Source organism: Saimiri boliviensis, chromosome 2 (assembly GCF_048565385.1).
Source record: "Saimiri boliviensis isolate mSaiBol1 chromosome 2, mSaiBol1.pri, whole genome shotgun sequence".
Classification (NCBI taxonomy): Eukaryota; Metazoa; Chordata; class Mammalia; order Primates; family Cebidae; genus Saimiri; species Saimiri boliviensis.
The window spans coordinates 103504362-103521368 of record NC_133450.1 but is presented as its reverse complement, the minus strand read 5'-3'; the positions used below and the strand labels follow the sequence as shown (position 1 = coordinate 103521368).

The 17007-nt window shown below is 35.7% G+C and overlaps 1 long non-coding RNA gene across 1 annotated transcript in view; it reads left to right on the top strand.

The window, feature by feature from the left end:
* The window catches only part of LOC141582721 (uncharacterized), a 38453-nt gene that overhangs the window by 611 nt on the left and 20835 nt on the right, over positions 1–17007 (top strand). The window contains exon 2 of the long non-coding RNA XR_012515605.1: positions 383–504. This is a non-coding gene — a long non-coding RNA (uncharacterized LOC141582721). The remainder of the gene's footprint in view (positions 1–382; positions 505–17007) is intronic.

The window sequence follows — 17007 nt, the reverse complement described above, 5'->3', positions numbered from 1 at the left end:
AAGTCCTTGTGGACAAACTGCAACCTAACTTAATAGGTAGACAAGATTGAAAACCTAACTTAGGAATATACACCTGTAACAATAGCTGAGTCTTGGCCCATCCCAGCAGTTATACTTCAACCACTCATATACTGCTGAGTGTTCAAACTGTGTTCAAATAAGGCAAATGCCGAGATGTAACCATTTCAGTTGTTTCAGTAGCTCTCTTCTGATTTCTGTGTGTCACTTCTCTTTTTTTGTCTATAATTTTTTTCTTCATACAAGGCATCTCTGAAGCCTTGCTGAATCTGCTGTGATGCTGGGGGCTGCTTGATTCACGAATTGTTCTTTGCTCAATTAAACGCCATTAAATTTAATTCAGCTGAAGTTTTTCTTTTAACAGATGGTGTCAAAAGTCAGGTCCAAAGTAGAGCCTCTAATGAACTTCAGGAGTGCTGAGTGAACAAGCAAGGTATCTGCTGGAGCTACTTGTGTCTTTTGGTCTCTCAGCAGCTAGGGATCATGGTAAGTTCTCTCAGATTTCAGAGCTCCATGGATTTGTGTTTTGAGCTCTTCAAGTTTCTTTGAGCAAATTTCTGTTCCAAACTGGGTTTGAAAGTTGTGGCAGATATTGGACTGGGTTCAGGATGTGATTTAATCCAGTAATTAACTGGTTTAGATCCAGTGAGAGGCCTCTTACATCCGACTGGGTCAGAGAGAAACTGGCACTGAATGGTAATATTGTAGGGGCTTTAAAATTTAGTTTTTGAAAATTCAAGGAGATTTTTATGTTCGACTCCTCTGTTTCATTTTTCTTGCATGCTTAGGTAGAAAAAAATCATTGGCTAAGTTCACCAAGGGAACCTAAAAGCAAAGCCGATATTTTATGTAAAAATGGAGTCCCTAATTTCTGGAAAATTGAGTTCCTTCTGGCTTATACGTTAGGCCTGGGAGGCAGCAAAATCTTGCAGAAATGGCAAAATGTTACTAAAGGTAACTTACAGTGGAACATTCTGAATGAACAACAGTGCATTAAAAAAAAAAATGAGGGCTCCCAAAATAGTCTCATCTAGAGATGCCAATTTGTATGCAGAAGCTTCTAAAAAGATTTCAGTATTTTTATTTAGAGCACACATATTTTGCTCTGGCCAGAATGGAAAGTGTTAGTTTGGTTACCCCATGCAATCCCTCGGGTAACATCTTGCAAAATTGAGAGGATTTGCCTGTGGTTCTGTGATTTTCCTTTGTGATACAGCTTAGCCCCCAGTGGTTGCTAGGTCCACTCAGGAAAAAGGAATCCCAAAACCTGACATGCTGGTAAAAAGTAAGAATATCTTACCAGTTAAGACTTCTGGCCTCTCCGTTTTTGTGCAAACTTGTTGAACGAATGATAAAGATGCCTGTTTATATCCCCTATAAAATTTTGATTAATTGAAAAAAAGCACTTGTGAGGCTAGTCTTAAGCTAGAATATGGATTTAGGATCCCATAAGCCTGCTGTTCAAGCCAGCCGGGCAAACTGCTCAGTTACAAACGGCTACAGGTCTCTGAAAACACATACACACACACCACCCCTCCAACCCAAAACTGGATAGGCCTCCATTTTTTTTTTTAAACGTCCTTGGAAGCTTTAATTATGTCGCAGTACTTTCTTTTGGTCTTGGCCATTTTACAGCGGTGGCCCAGGTTCATTTCTGGCTTAGGGAATGAATGCTTTCTGGTTGATATCTGTGTGACTTTTACCATTTGCTGATTCTTTTCCCTCCATGAACAACTTCTAGTTTCTTGTCTTAAATCTTCCTTTCTCTGAGCTACATTTAAGGATTCTAGATTTTGTAAAAACTACTTGCCATTGTTTTGGAAATACCTTGTATGCTTGTTGTTAAGTCATAAGCTTAATTGAGGCTTATTGGTTTCACTTGTGAGGTTACTTTTGGTAAAGTTTAAAAGTGAGAAATATTGTACACTTGGTGTGGTTAAAGTCAGGCAATAAGAGATTTAAAAAGACTTTTATAAAGAGTGCTATTGTTAAAAGTCAGCTTAATTAAAAGTGGATGTTTAAGTTCTAACAGCCTGGGACTCCTTGGGAAAAGCAGAGGCGGCACCACAGACCTTTTTTGGAAAAAAAAGAAAAAAAAAGTAAAAAAACAACTCTGTTTTTCTCATGAAAACTTAGGAATTAAAAGTGGATATATCTCTGTCAAAATCTAAGGCTTTGCTCTATTTTGCATTGCACTATCTGGTGTTTTTGACTTTTGGGGGTATCAGAAATTACTTTGCATTATGAGAGAGCTTTGGTGTGTAATAACCAGGTAGGACATATACTTTTAAGGATAGGCTAGTTGCAAAATGGGCTAATTGGCTTTGGGTTGCCGTGCAATAAAATGCACAGTAAAAGCATTCTGCTCTCTTGACACATAGCATTTTCCTCCTTTTTGTGATACAGGATGTGATAAAAATGGGAACCTTAATTTTTGAGATTTGTTTTTGTCTTCCAGCTGGGCCTGCTTATTAGGCCATAAAAACTGTGTGCTTTAAAGAGAAACTTAGAAACTGGCAAATGAAAAAACAATCTCACTACTGGATCTTCTTCTGAGTAATTATGTATGTGTTGTGTGTGTAATGTTTATATAAATGAGCTCTAATTAATTGGCCTAAAAAAAGTGCTTAGGTCAAATATTTTGTAAGAAAAATAAAAGCTGGGCTGGGCATGGTGGCTCATGCCTATAAACCCAGCACTTTGGGAGGCTGAGGTGGGTGGATTGCTTGAGCTCAGGTGTTTGAGACCAATCTGGACAACATGGTGAAACCCCATCTCTACTAAAATATCAAAAATTAGCCAGGCATGTTGGCATGTGCCTGTAATCCCAGCTACTAGGGGACTAAGACAGGAAACTCGCTTGAACCTGTGAGGCAGAGGTTGCAGTGAGCTGAAATCACACAACTGCACTCCAGCCTGGGTAACAAAGTGATAGTGTCAAAAAAAGAAAAAAAAAAACCTAAATAAAATAAAATAAAATAAGAAAACTGTAATGCTTTTTAGTTTCTGTGATTTTAGTAATCTTTGGGAATTAAAAAGTTTTAAAGATTATTGGCAAAAATAAAGACATTGGTCTAAATTAGACAGGTCAGATATTAAGTTTACTGGATGCTTTAAGTTCATAAACTGCTTCTTTTACTCTTGAAAATTGTTCAGTTTACCTACATTGGAGAATTAGATTCTAGCTAAGGCTTTGGGACATGTGGAGAGCCATGGTCCTAGCTATGCTGGAAAAAGTCAGATTTTACCTTGTATCCTAGGCTCCACATCTAGTACATAATTAAAATTCTTTACTTACCAAGATTTTTCACCAAAATTAAAAATTGCTAACAGTTACCATTATAATATGTAATTGAGACGACTGAAAAAATAGTTTTACATGCAAGGTGTGTGAAGAGAGTGAAATGTGTTTTTTGGTAAAGATTATAAGAAGGCATGGGAATGTAAATTTTTGCCCAGTTTGGAGGATTAAAAGATTGTTTTAAACTAGTTAAGATAAAGTTAAAGGTTTGAACAAGTTGTGGAAGGTTTGTAAAGATCATTCTTGTAAAGAAACCATGTGAATATATTGACTAAATTTAAAGGGATATTAATTTGGCTTTTCTGTAAATTGAACATTAAAATAAAAGCACAATAGGGTTTTTCTAGAGCACGAATCTTCTTTTTAACAAAAATTTATAAATGTTTATAAAAGATTTATGAGAATCTCACCTTACGTTCAAACTGATTAAGATTGAATCGATTTCTTTATAAGATTTTATTAAGAATTGGAGTTGAGATTAGTGCTACACTAATGCAAGGCTGACATTTAGCTTTCTCCCTTGAACAAAAATTTCATGTAGTATTAACGTATAATGAAAGATTTTTGTTTGCCTTTTGAATAAACTGAAAACGTATAATGAAAGATTTTTGTTTGCTTTTTGAATAAACTGAAAAAAGAAGGGAAAGAAAAGATACTGTTTGGAAAGCTAAGTCTTTCCTCTTTCAATGAGTAAAGGTTTTTGCCTTTTTAAAAAATGTTTAGGTCATCATTTTGGCTAAATGAATGACTTATGGTAACCTGGAATTCTATTTCATAACATCAAGTGTTTTAAACCTTTATTGTATTTGAAATGCTTTCCAAAATCAAATTTCAGCTTCAAAATTGTCTTTTCTGACCTCTAACTTTGAGATCCTACAGAGGGCACCTGAAGGATCCAAAAGAGAGGTAAACAGGGCTGTTTGGCATGTTAAGTTCCATGGACACATTGTCAAAATAAAAGGTAATGATTAACCTTCTTCAGGTTGTATTTTAGTGTATTTCATCAATATGTTCCAAAATTGTATGTGATTTCTAAAATTCTAATATGCCTGATTATATGCTATAATTATGGTTATTGTGTTAACATAAACCACATAAATAACCAAATTTCCTTATCAATTATGTTTTTGACTATTACTGTTTAAAGTCATTTCCATAGTTAATTGCTTAATACTGATGCAGTTTCTGAAAACCTCACAAGCACACAAAATCCTCGAATATGGTATCTTTTAGGAGATTTATGAAAGGCTGGAAGGACCCTGAAAAGCACTCTTGAATAAAGGTTTCTAATAACTTTAGAATCATATTATGTGAACTGGGTAATGAAAAGTCTGACTGAGTTATAAAACTGCTAACCCACGTAGAACAAAACTTAATTAAATACCAAGATAATATCTTGTTAGATTTTCATGCTAAATCAGCTGATACTAAAATTATTTAGATGTTTGGTTTGAATGAACTCCATGATCTAAGTCAAATTATCTACATAACCCATCAGCTTTCAGTTGTATGTACCTAATTTAGAGAAGCAACCAATATCCAAGAGGATATAAGTCTAATGTTAATTAAGCATGGACTCAGGCAGAATCAGTGTGGCCACCTTGTCCTTCCTGAGTCCTTAAAGCTTTTGTTATTAAAGGTTCTGTGGTCCATGACTCACCATGGGAAAAATAAAATGTCCCAAATTAAATATATATTGATATGGTGACTTCTAAATTGCTAAAATAGTTTATGATCAATGTTTGGTTTGTCAAACTCATATTACTGGGAAGACAATCAAAACTTCAGGTACATTTAGCTATCAAATGGGCCCTTTAAGCATTCATAAAGGGATTTCATTCAATTGTCATTTTCAATGAATTTTTTTTTCTTTTTGTGTAAACGCTTTCCCATGCAAGAGGGCTGATACTATAAAGTAAAGTATTATGCTACAGTGTATTTTCATCAGGTAAAGAAAGCTTTTTATGATTCAATGACTGAGGACAATCATCCCCTTCACAATCTAGAACTTGAAGATTAAATCTTCTGATAACATCAGAAAAAGACTGTCCTTGCTATCTACACTATAGCAAAACTTTGGATTTTGAACCATGGGTTCATAATCTCACAACTGAGAAGGGGGGCATCCCTTCATTCTCTTCAAACTGTACATCCATTTGAACCCTTAAGGTAAAGCTAATCAGGGAAATTTCTGCCCAGAAGAAGATGGGATCCTTGATGTGAACAGCTTTTTCCAAGATCATAGGTCAAGACTTCTACTATTATGAGACACTTATCTTTGGATATTTTTTCCTTGCTTATGCCTTTATGAACAATAGATGTAAAAAAGGGGTCTGTTATGTGCACTTATGGGATATACTTTTATTTGTAAATGCTTTTGCAGCCAGTCTTATACATGGATAACCTTATAGTTTGACAAAGATGAAGGCCCAATGTAGGTGAGAAACTTTAATGGTACATACATTGCCTTATAATCAGTCAGAAACAACACTGGTTCACTTCTCTTAACCCATATCATGGGTTAAAGAGAACATAGCCAGGAGGCCTTCACTCTTCTAGAAGGGCATTGTTTTTTTCCCCATAGTTGGAGTAAAAGAGGCAATGATTAGAAATGTCTCCCTTAAAATAGGAACTATAGTAGATTCTACTGTAAAGGCTGTACTTATACAACAGACCTTAAATTCTCTTGTGAAAATTATGCTAAATAATAGAATTGGCTAAATAGAGAAGTATCTGTGAAGCTGCTGGCACTTATGGTCTATGGAGAAGACATTGAGTATTATAGAGAATTGTAGGGGATTAATGAAAAGACTAGTTAGTTAAGCAAATAGACTCTTTAGCTCATTCTTTGATCTATTTGATTTCAGGTGATTTGGTTTATGGGAACCCATGATAAGGAGCATACTCCAAACTCTCAGTATTATCCTCCTTATAGTCATAATAGTAGTCTCCTTGGTACACTGTATTCTCTCAAATATTTTATTTATTTTTATTTATTTATTTATTTATTTATTTTCTCAAATATTTTAAATGTTTGCATGTGGCCATCTCTAGAACGTCAAATGGTCTCTTTTTAACTGGAGTGACAAGAACTGAAAGAAATGTGTAAACATGAGGACACTGTAACCTATGAATGACATTCTGAGAACAGAAACCCAAAATGATGGTAACTGAGAGAGGCACTAAGGCCCTAAATTTTGGTCACATTCTCACCTAATTGAGAACCTGACGAAAAAGGGGGATTTTTCTTTTTCTTTTCTTTTTTTTTTTTTCTGATAAGAGTCTCTAGAGTCTCAATCTGTCATCCAGACTAGAGTGCAGTGGCATGATTTCCATTCACTATAACCTCTGCCTCAAGGGTTCAAGCAATTCTCTTGCCTCAGCCTCCCGAGTGGCTGGGACTCCAGGCGTATGCCACCATGTCCAGTTAATTTTTGTATTTTTAGTAGAGACAGGGTTTCACCATGTTGATCAGGCTGGTCTCGAACCCCTGACCTCAGGTGATCTGCCACCTTGGTCTCCCAAAGTACTGAAATTATAGGCATGAGCCACCATGCCAGGCCAGATTTTTCTTTTTAAACAAAATTATGGAAGTGCATTGGCTTGGACTGAGCTCACTCACTAGGTCCCAAGAGACCAGACCAAACAAAAATGGAGTTGCTTGTGCTAAATGTGACATAATCAAACTGACACTGTAAGTAAACTCATAGATCCTAGAACAGACCAGGTTTTGTTTTTCTCTTGTAAACAGAATGCTCCAGCATAAGGAGGTACCCTCTACTCAGTCCTTATTTCTATCTTTGCAAAATGCACTGTTCTACTGTTTCCAAGTGGGTTTTAAAACCAAAAAGTACATTTATGATGGTGATAGAACATCAGTAAAGTTTTGGTCAATCTCTCAAAATTGAAAAAATGACCAAAATGAGAATTATTAAAGCAAACTAAATGTGGCCTGAGAAGGACTCCATACTTCTATATTTGAGTCCTTGTGGATGAACTGCAACCTAACTTAATTGGTAGACAAGACTGAAAACCTAACTTAGGAATATGCACCTGTACCAAAGCTGAGTCTTGGCGAATCCCAGCAGACATACTTCAACCACTCATACACTGCTGAGTGTTCAAACTGTGTTCAAATAAGGCAAATGCTGACCTGTAACCAATCTAGTTGCTTCTGTATCTCACTTCTGATTTCTCTATGTCACTTCCCTTTTTTTGTCTGTAAATTTGTTCTTACCATGAGGCATCTCTGCAGTCTCTCTGACTCTGTTGTGATTCTGGGGGCTGCATAATTCACAAATTGTCTTTTCTTCAATTAAACTCCTTTAAATTTAATTTGGCTGAAGTTTTTATTTAACAAGGGAGTGCTTTTGATTTTTTCCCATTAAGTGTGATGTTGTCTGTGGGTTTGTTGTATACCTGTATTGTGTTGAGTGAGGTATGTTCCTTCTATGCCCAGCTTGTTGAGAATTTTTATCATGAAGGTGTGCTGAATTTAATCAAATGCTTTTTCTCTATTGAGACGATCATATGTTTTTTGTTCTTAATTCTTTTGATATAATATATCATGTTTATTGATTTGCATATGTTGAACCTTCCTTGCATTCCCGTGATGAATCCCACCTGTTCATGGTACGTTATCTTTTTGATGTGATGTTGGATTTGCTTTGCTAGTATTCTGTTGAGGAATTTTGCATCTATGTTCATCAGGGATATTGGTCTGTAGTTTTCCTTTTTAATTGTGTCCTTATTTGGTTTTGGCGTTAGGGAGGTACTGACATTGTAGAATGAGTTAAGGAGAATTCACTCCTTGATGTTTTGGAATAGTTTCAAAAGAATTGATATTCTTTGTATGTTTGATAAAAGTTGGCTATGAATTCATCTGGTTCTGAGCTGTATTTTTTTTTTGGTTGGGAGATTTTTATATTCCGGATTCAACCTCTCTATTCATTATTGGTCTTTTTGGTAGTTCTGTTTCTTCCTGTTTCAATCTTGGTAGGTTGCGTGTTTCCAGGAGTTTATCCATTTCATCTAGATTTTCTAGTTTGTGAGCTTATAGTCGTTCATAATAGGAGGAGAAGATTCTTACTGATAAAATTGGATATTGAGGTGAAAGAATGTTAGGAATAAAACAAAATTGAGAAATATAAATGGTGCAAGGTTAAAAGAAGTCAGAGGAAACTTATGGGGTGATAAGAGTTACTAACCCTTGAATAGGATGAAAATCAGACTTGGTGCCTGGCTGCCAAGCTGTAGTATTTTCCAGAAAGCAGCTCTGTTTCTCTGATTGAAGCATGTGGAAATGTACCAGGGTGTATTTCTCTGATGGAAACACGTGAAAACGTACTTAGGAACCTCCTTACTGCTCAGATTTCACTGACAAACCCAAATTTCAGGATTATTTCAATACAACCACTAGGTGGTACTAATGGTGCATTCTCTACATAAAGCTGCTATCAACTTGAAAGATCTCTTTCCTGTTGCTGAATTTGCTCTGGGGTCACAGTAGGGGATCCTAGTTCTAGTACCTCCTGGCTATATCAAGAGTAAATGATTTGATAGTAATATAACCTGTATGTTCTTAGAGAAATAACTTTGATTCTGAGTCTTCCTATAGAATGTGACTTAAAAATTTATTGAGCATACTTCCCCTGTATTTGTAAAATAATAACGTAACTTTAAGTCAAGATTGGTCTGTGAGCAGCTTGCTATTTTTGTATGTGCTTTCAAATGGATAAGTATTAGGTTTTTTTTTTTTTTTTTTTTTTTTTTTTTTCTGCAGTATCTCCACAGGAGAAGAAGCAAATCTCTTAATTTCTCATGGGCCCATTTCTTCATGTTTAGCTGATTTTTTAAAAAATATATATATTTTATTGTACTTTAGGTTCTGGGGTCCATGTGAAGAACATGCAGGATCGTTGCATAGGTACATACATAACCATGTGGTTTGTGGCCTCCATTCTCATCACCTATATCTGGCATTTCTCCCCATGTTATCCGTCCCAGCTCCCTACTCCCCACTGTCCCCTAGTCCCTCCCAATATAACTCAGTGTGTGATGCTCCCTTCCCTGTGTCCATGTGTTCTCAATGTGCAACACCCACCTATGAGTGAGAACATGTGGCGTTTGATTTTCTGTTCTTGTGTCAGTTTGCTGAGAATGATGGTTTCCAGGTTCATCCATGTCCCTACAAAGGACATGAACTCATTGTTTTTTTTATGGCTGCATAGTATTCCATGGTGTATATGTGACACATTTTTCCTTTCCAGTCTATCATCGATGGGCATTAGGGTTGGTTCCAGGTCTTTGCTTTTGTAAACAGTGCTGCAGTGAATATATGTGTGCATGTATCCTTATAATAGAATGATTTATAATCCTTTGGATATATACCCAGTAATGGGATTGCTGGGTCAAATGGAATTTCTATTTCTAGGTCCTTGAGGAATTGCCACAGTGTCTTCCACAATGGTTGAACTAATGTACACTCTCACCAACAGTGTAAAAGTGTTCCTATTTCTCCACATCCTCTCCAGCATCTGTTGTCTCTAGATTTTTTAATGATTGCCAGTTAGAATGGTGAGATAGTATACACGGACTTGACTGAACACCTTTTAAAGTATTATGGGGGGCATTGTCCTTGAAACAATTTTTCCATATTTTTTTCTGAATTTTGGGCTCACTCCCTCAGAGGAGGGATGTGGCAGGACAAAAAGTAGACACATGTTGTGACTATCTCTTAGTATTGTGTTTTGGAATTCTAAATCTTAATGTGAAGAGGATTTTTGGATATAGAACACATGTTAATCAGAAGGTGAGAAAGACATCAAGGTTGTATACCATGTCCCAGACAAGAAAGAATTTTCTTCAAGATTGGAAGTGGAAGTGGGTAGAGACCAATGGGACCAGGGAAAAGAGGGACCTGGGGCAAGAAGGACCTAGGGTTTGCTTACAGTGCCGTTAGGGTGGCTGCAAAACCCAACAGAGAAAGTGGGAATCCTCAGGCATTATATAACACTTCTCTCCCAAATTGTTTATGGAAATGGCAGATCTGTAAAAACTGGAGAGGCTATGTCATCAGAGATAATGGATGTGATAGTAACGACCCACTTGTGTAGACTGGATCACTCCTTGTTAATCATCACCCCCACAAACTCCAGTGCCTTGGCACTTCATATACATTTGGGAAAGGGTAAGACTAATGTCAAGTATTTTCTGTTAGTTCACATCTTGGGGGCTTGGGATAAAAGTTGTAGAAAAGAAATACATATTTCTTTTACATCTGAATTTGTGGACTGGGCTTTATTCTTCCTCTGCTGTGAGGCCTTTTCTCTGTTTAGTTTAGTATTCTGGAATTCTGACTTTTCCCAGCATGGCTGAGATACCATCACCTCCTTTGAATGCTTTTGCTCAGTGGGGTTGGAAATGACCTTTTCTTTGGAACTTTTGAAACATGTAAATTCTGTTACAGGATACTTTTCCATCCTAAGTTCAATTGTGGTTATTCAAGAACATGGCATCACAGCAAGGATCATAGTATATGCGTGGTTGAAATTGCCATGACATTTAATATAATATCTACAGAATTGATATTTGCTAATGTCAGGGAGTAAGTACAATAGTATAGTCATATCAATAGTAGTTTGAAGTGAAGCAGCAGATTCACATGGAGCTACAATAGGCCAAAATCTCATGCATTTAAATATTCTTCAGTGGATTGCTAGGTTCTGGGAGATTTCTTTTTCTTTCTGCTCTTTGATGATCTAACTACAAATATAAATGCCACTGCAATTAAGGTCAGGAATATTTACCTTGATATCATGCTCTGTTATCATTGAGAAATTATGGTTGCATAGGAATCTATGTAGTATCTGAAAGACATCATTTTATTTTCTTTAAAAATGTTGATCAATTTAATAATGTTGCAGGATTGTTGAAAAAATTGTAAGATAAAACAGGATATCAAGAAATGTAAAAATCACCTGATATCATTTCAAAAAACGCAATTACTATTAACATTTATGTTGACCCTTCCGTATCTCTCTCTCTGTTTATATATTTACAAGTGCAATTAATTCACATAAATACGGCTCTATCATACATGTTATGAGGTAACTGCTTTTGTCTACTTATCAATATATGGCTTTCTATGTCAATAAATATGAATTTCTAAGTAACTTCTAATGGCTGCATAATTTTTCATCATATATATGTACTCTGATTTATTTAAATTATGTCCTTTTCATAGGCTACACACTAACTAGATTACATTAGTAAATTCCAATATGTGCACAAATACAAGTTAACCTCAAATAGAAATAGAAATATATAAACTTTAAGGATTTAGATGAAATATTTTAGTTTCTTTAAAAAATATTGAATTAGTTACACAAAAACTTGAAAGCTGTTATTTTTAAATTATTCTTTTTCTAATTTTATGAAACTATTGAACTCATCATGCAACTTCAATATCAGCATCACTGTTGTTTCCAGAGGTCTGTTTTGAGTCATTGATCATAGATCTCCTGCAACAACAATAACAATAACAAAAATTTAAAAAGTCTCCTTTTTAAAAAGATCAAAATTGTTTCATTTACAGCACTTTTTGAATTACTGTATGTAGCAGTCATTGAAAAATTTATCCCAGCTTAAAGGACCTTTTTGCTATTTGTGATCTCTCTATGCTATTGTTCACTTTATTGCTTTTTTTTGCATTACTTTAAAATTGTTTTCTGTTTTAAATTTGAAATATATTACACATGTTGAACAGAGCAGAAAAATGTATTACATTTAAAAAATATTTATAATATTAATAACAGATTTTTAATCTGTTATTAATGATAAAACAGATTTTTCTGGGTAGCGGATGCATAATTTGCAGCTTCTTTTGGGAGGAGATCAGAGCCCCTTTCAGTGTCTAATGCATGCTACAAACCTAATCAGGTTAAGTAGCAGAGTTTATTGAAGGAAGATAAAGTACATTTCTTTTTATTTAAAGTTTCCAACTTTTATGATAAGTTCACAGGTACATGTGCAGGATGTGCAGGTTCATGACATAGGTAAATGTGTACCATGGTGATATGCTGTACAGATCATCTCATCACCTAAGTATTAAGCCCAGCATCCATGAGCTATTTTTCCTGATGTTCTCCCTCCTCCCACCCCCAACCCTCTGACAAGCCCCAGTGTGTGTTGTTTCCCCCTACAGGTTCATATGTTCTCATCATTTAGCTCCTACTTATAAATGAGAACACATGTGTTTGGTTTTCTGTTCCTGCATTAGTTTGCCAAGGATAATGGCCTCCAGCTCCCTACATGTCCCTGAAAATGACATGATCTCATTCTTTTTTATGGCTGCATAGTATTCCATGGTATATATGTACCACATTTTCTTTATTCAGTTTATTATTGATGACATTTAGGTTGATTCCACGTCTTTGCTATTATGAACAGTGCTGCAGTGAACATATATGTGCATGTTTCTTTATAATAGAATTTATATATATATATATATATATATATATAATTTATTTATTTATGTATTTATATTTATTTACTTGAGATGGAGTTTTGCTCTGGTCACCCAGGCTGGAGTGCAATGGCAGGATCTTGGCTCACTGCATCCTTTATCTTCTGGGTTCAAGCAATTCTTCTGTCTCAGCCTCCTGAATAGCTGTGAAAACAGGCACCCACCCCCACGCTCAGCTAGTTTTTGAATTTTGAGTCAAGATAGGGTTTTACCATGTTGACCAGGCTGGCCTTGAACTCCTGATCTCAGGTGATCCACATGCCTTGGCCTCCCAAAGTGCTGGGATTACAGGCATAAGCCATGGCAGTTGGTCAGAATGGTTTATATTTTTTTATGTATATGCCCAGTAATGAGATGGCTAGGTTGAATGGTATTTTTGCCTCTACCTCTTTGAGGATTTGCACAGTATCTTCCAAAATGGTTGAAATAATTTACACTCACAACGACAGGATATAAGCATTCCTTTTTCTCTACAACTTCACCAGCATCTTTTTTTTTTTTTTTTTTTTTTTTTTTTTTTTTTTTTTTGAGTTGCTAATAGTAGACTTTCTGACTGGTGTGAAATAGTATCTCATTGTGGTTTTGATTTGCATTTATCTAATGATCAGTGATGATGCGCTTTTTTCATATGATTGTTGGCCACATATATTTCTTCTTTTAAAATATGCCTGTTCATGTTCTTTGTCTTCTTTTAATGGGGTTTGTATGTTTTCTGGTAAATTTGTTTAAGTTTTTCATAAATACTTGGTTTTAGACCTTTGCTGGATGCATACTTTGCAAAATTTTTCTCCCATTCTCTAAGCTGTTTACTCTGTTGATAGTTTCTTTTGCTGTGCAGAAGCTCTTTAGTTTAAATAGATCTTGTTAATCAGTTTTTGCTTTTGTTGCAATTTCTGTTGCTGCCTTGGCCTTGCCCATAAAATCTTTGCCCATGCCTGTATCCTGAATGGTATTGCTTAGGTTTTCTTCTAGGGTTTTTATAGTTTGAGGTTTAGGTTTTACATATATGCCTTTATTCCATCTTGAGTTAATTTTTGTTTATGGTGTAAGGAAGGGGTCCAGTTTCAGTTTTTTGAACCTGGCTAGCCAGTTTTCCCAACACCATTTATTAAATAGAGAATCCTTTTCCCATTGCTTTTGTCTGGTTTGTTGAAGATCAATAGTTGTAGGTGTGTGATCTTATTTCTGACTTCTCTGTTTTGTTCCATTGGTCTATGTGTCTGTTGTTGTACCAGTACCATGATGTTTCAGTTACTCTAATCTTGTAGTATAGTTTGAAGTTGGGTAGCATGATTGCTTAGAATTGTCTTGGCTATTTGGGCTCTTTTTTGTTCCCATATGAATCCTAAAGTAGTTTTTTTCTAATTCTGTGAAGAATGTCAATGGTAGTTTAATGGGAATAGCATTGAATTGATAAATTACTTTGGGCAGAATGGCCATTTTAACGACATTGATTCTTCCTATCCATGAACATGGAATGCTTTTCCATTTGTCTATGTCCTCTCTGATTTCTTTGAGTAGTTGTTTGTAGTTCTTGAAGAGGTCCTTCAGTTTTCTTGTTAGCTGTATTCCTAAATATCTTATTCTTTCTGTAGCAATTGTGAATGGGAGTTCATTTGTGATTTGGCTTTCTGCTTGCCTGTTGTTGATGTATAGGAATGCTAGCAATTTTTGCCCATTGACTTTTCTACCCTGAGACTTTGCTGAAATTGCTTATCAGCTTAAGAAGCTTTGGGGCTGAGACTATGGGGTTTTCTAGATATAGGATTATGTTATCTGCAAACAAAGTTAATTTGACTTCCTTTCTTCCTATGTGAATACACTTTATTTCTTTCTCTTTAGCCGACTGTCCTGGCCAGAACTTCCAATATTGTGTTAAATAGGAGTAGTGAGAGAGGGAATTCTTGTCTTGTGCTGGTTTTCAAGGGGAATGCTTCCATCTTTTGCCCATTCAGGATGATATTATCTATGGATTTGGCATATAGGGCTCTTAATTATTTTGAGGTATATCCCTTCAATATCTAGTTTATTGGGAATTTTTAAAATGAAGGGATGTTGAATTTTATTGACAGCATTTTCAGCATCTGTTGAGATAATCATATTGTTTTTGTCTTTAGTTCTGTTTATGTAATGAATCACATTTATTGATTTGTGTATGTTGAATCAACCTTGCATCCTGGGCATGAAACCAACTTGGTCACTTGGATAAGCTTTTTGATGTGCTTATTGATTTGTGTATGTTGAATCAACCTTGCATCCTGGGCATGAAACCAACTTGGTCACTTGGATAAGCTTTTTGATGTGCTTCTGGATTCAGTTTGCCAGTATTTTATTGAAGATTTTTGCATTGATGTTTGTCAGGGATATTGGCCTGAAGTTTTCTTTCTCTTTTGTATCTCTGCCAGGTTTTGGTAGCAGGCTGATGCTGGCCTCATAGAATGAGTTATGGAGAAGTCCCTGTTTTTCCATTTTTTGGAATCGTTTCAATAGAAATGATATCAGCTCTTTTTTGTACATCTGGGAGAATTCAGTTGTAAATCTGTGTGGTCCTGGGCTTTTTTTGGTTGGTAGGCTATTGATTACTGCCTCAGTTTTGGAATTCAGTAATGGCCTATTTAGGGATTTAATTTATTCCTAGTTGAGTCTTGGGAGGGTGTATGTGTCTAGAAATTTATCAGTTTCTTCTTGATTTTCTAGTTTATAAGCATAGAGGTGTTTATAATATTCTCTGATGGTTCATATTTCTGTGGGATCAGTGCTGATATGTTGCTAATCATTTTTGATTGCATTTATTTGAATCTTCTCACTTTTTTTTTTTTTTGAGATGGAAATTAGCTCTTGTTGCCCAGGCTGAGGTGCAATGGCATGATCTCAGCTCACTGCAACCTCCAGCTCCTGGGTTCAAGTGATTCTTCTGCTTCAGCCTCCCAAATAGCTGGGATTACAGGCATGTGCCTCCAGGCCTGGCTAATTTTTTGTATTTGTAGTAGAAATGGGGTTTCTCCATGTTGGTCAGGCTGATCTTGACCTCAGGTGATCCACCTACCTTGGCCTCCCAAAGTGCTGGAATTACAGGTTTGAGCCACCATGCCAGGCCTCTTTTCTTCTTTATTAGTCTAGCTAGCAATCTGTCTATTTTATTATTATTATTTAAAAAAACAGTTCCTGGATTTTTTTTTTAAGAGTTTTTTTTTTTTTTTTTTTTTAATGTCTCTGTCTCTTTCAGTTCAGCTCTGATGTTGATTATTTCTTGTCTTCTCCTAGCTTTGGGCTTTGTTTGCTCTTAGTTCTCTAGTTCTTTTCATTGTGATTTTGGGTTGTTAACTTGAGATCTTTCTAGCTTCTTGATGTTGGCATTTAGTCCTATAAATTTTCATCCTAACAATGTGTTAGCTGCATCTGAGAGATTCTGGTGTGTTTTATCTTTATTCTGATTAGTTTCAGAAAACTTATTGATTTCAGTCTCTGTTTCATTATTTAACTCCAAATGACTCAGGAGTAGGTTGTTTAATTTCCACGTAGTTGTATGATTTTGAGTGAATTTCTTAATCTTGAGTTCTAATTTGATTGTGCTGTGGTCCATAGTGTTACAATTTCAGTTCTTTTGCATTTGTTGAGGAGTGTTTTACTTTTTATTATTTGATCAAGTTTATAGTAAGTGCCATGTGGCAGTGAAAGGAATGTATATTCTGTTGTTTTTGGGTAGAGAGTTCTGTAGATGTTGATCAGGTCCACTTGTTCCAGAGCTGAGTTGAGGTCCTGAATATCTTTGTTAATTTTCTGTCTTGATGATCTGTCTAATATTGTCAGTGGGGTGTTAACGTCCCTCCCTATTATTGTGTGGGAGTTGAAGTTTCTTAGAGAGTCAGTAAGAATGTGCTTTATGAATCTGGGTGCTCCTCTATTGGGTGCATATATATTTAGCATAGTTAGCTCTTCTTGTTGAATTGAACCCTTTACTATTATTTAATGCCCTTTGTTTTTTTTGATCTTTGTTGATTTAAAGTCTGTTTTGTCAGAAACTAGGTTTGCAGCCCCTGCTTTTTTTTGTTTTCCTTTTGGTTGGTAGGTTGTCCCTCATCCCTTTATTTTGAGCCTTTGTGTGTCTTTGCATGTGAGATGGGTCTCTTGAACACAGCATACCAGTGGGTCTTGATTCTAT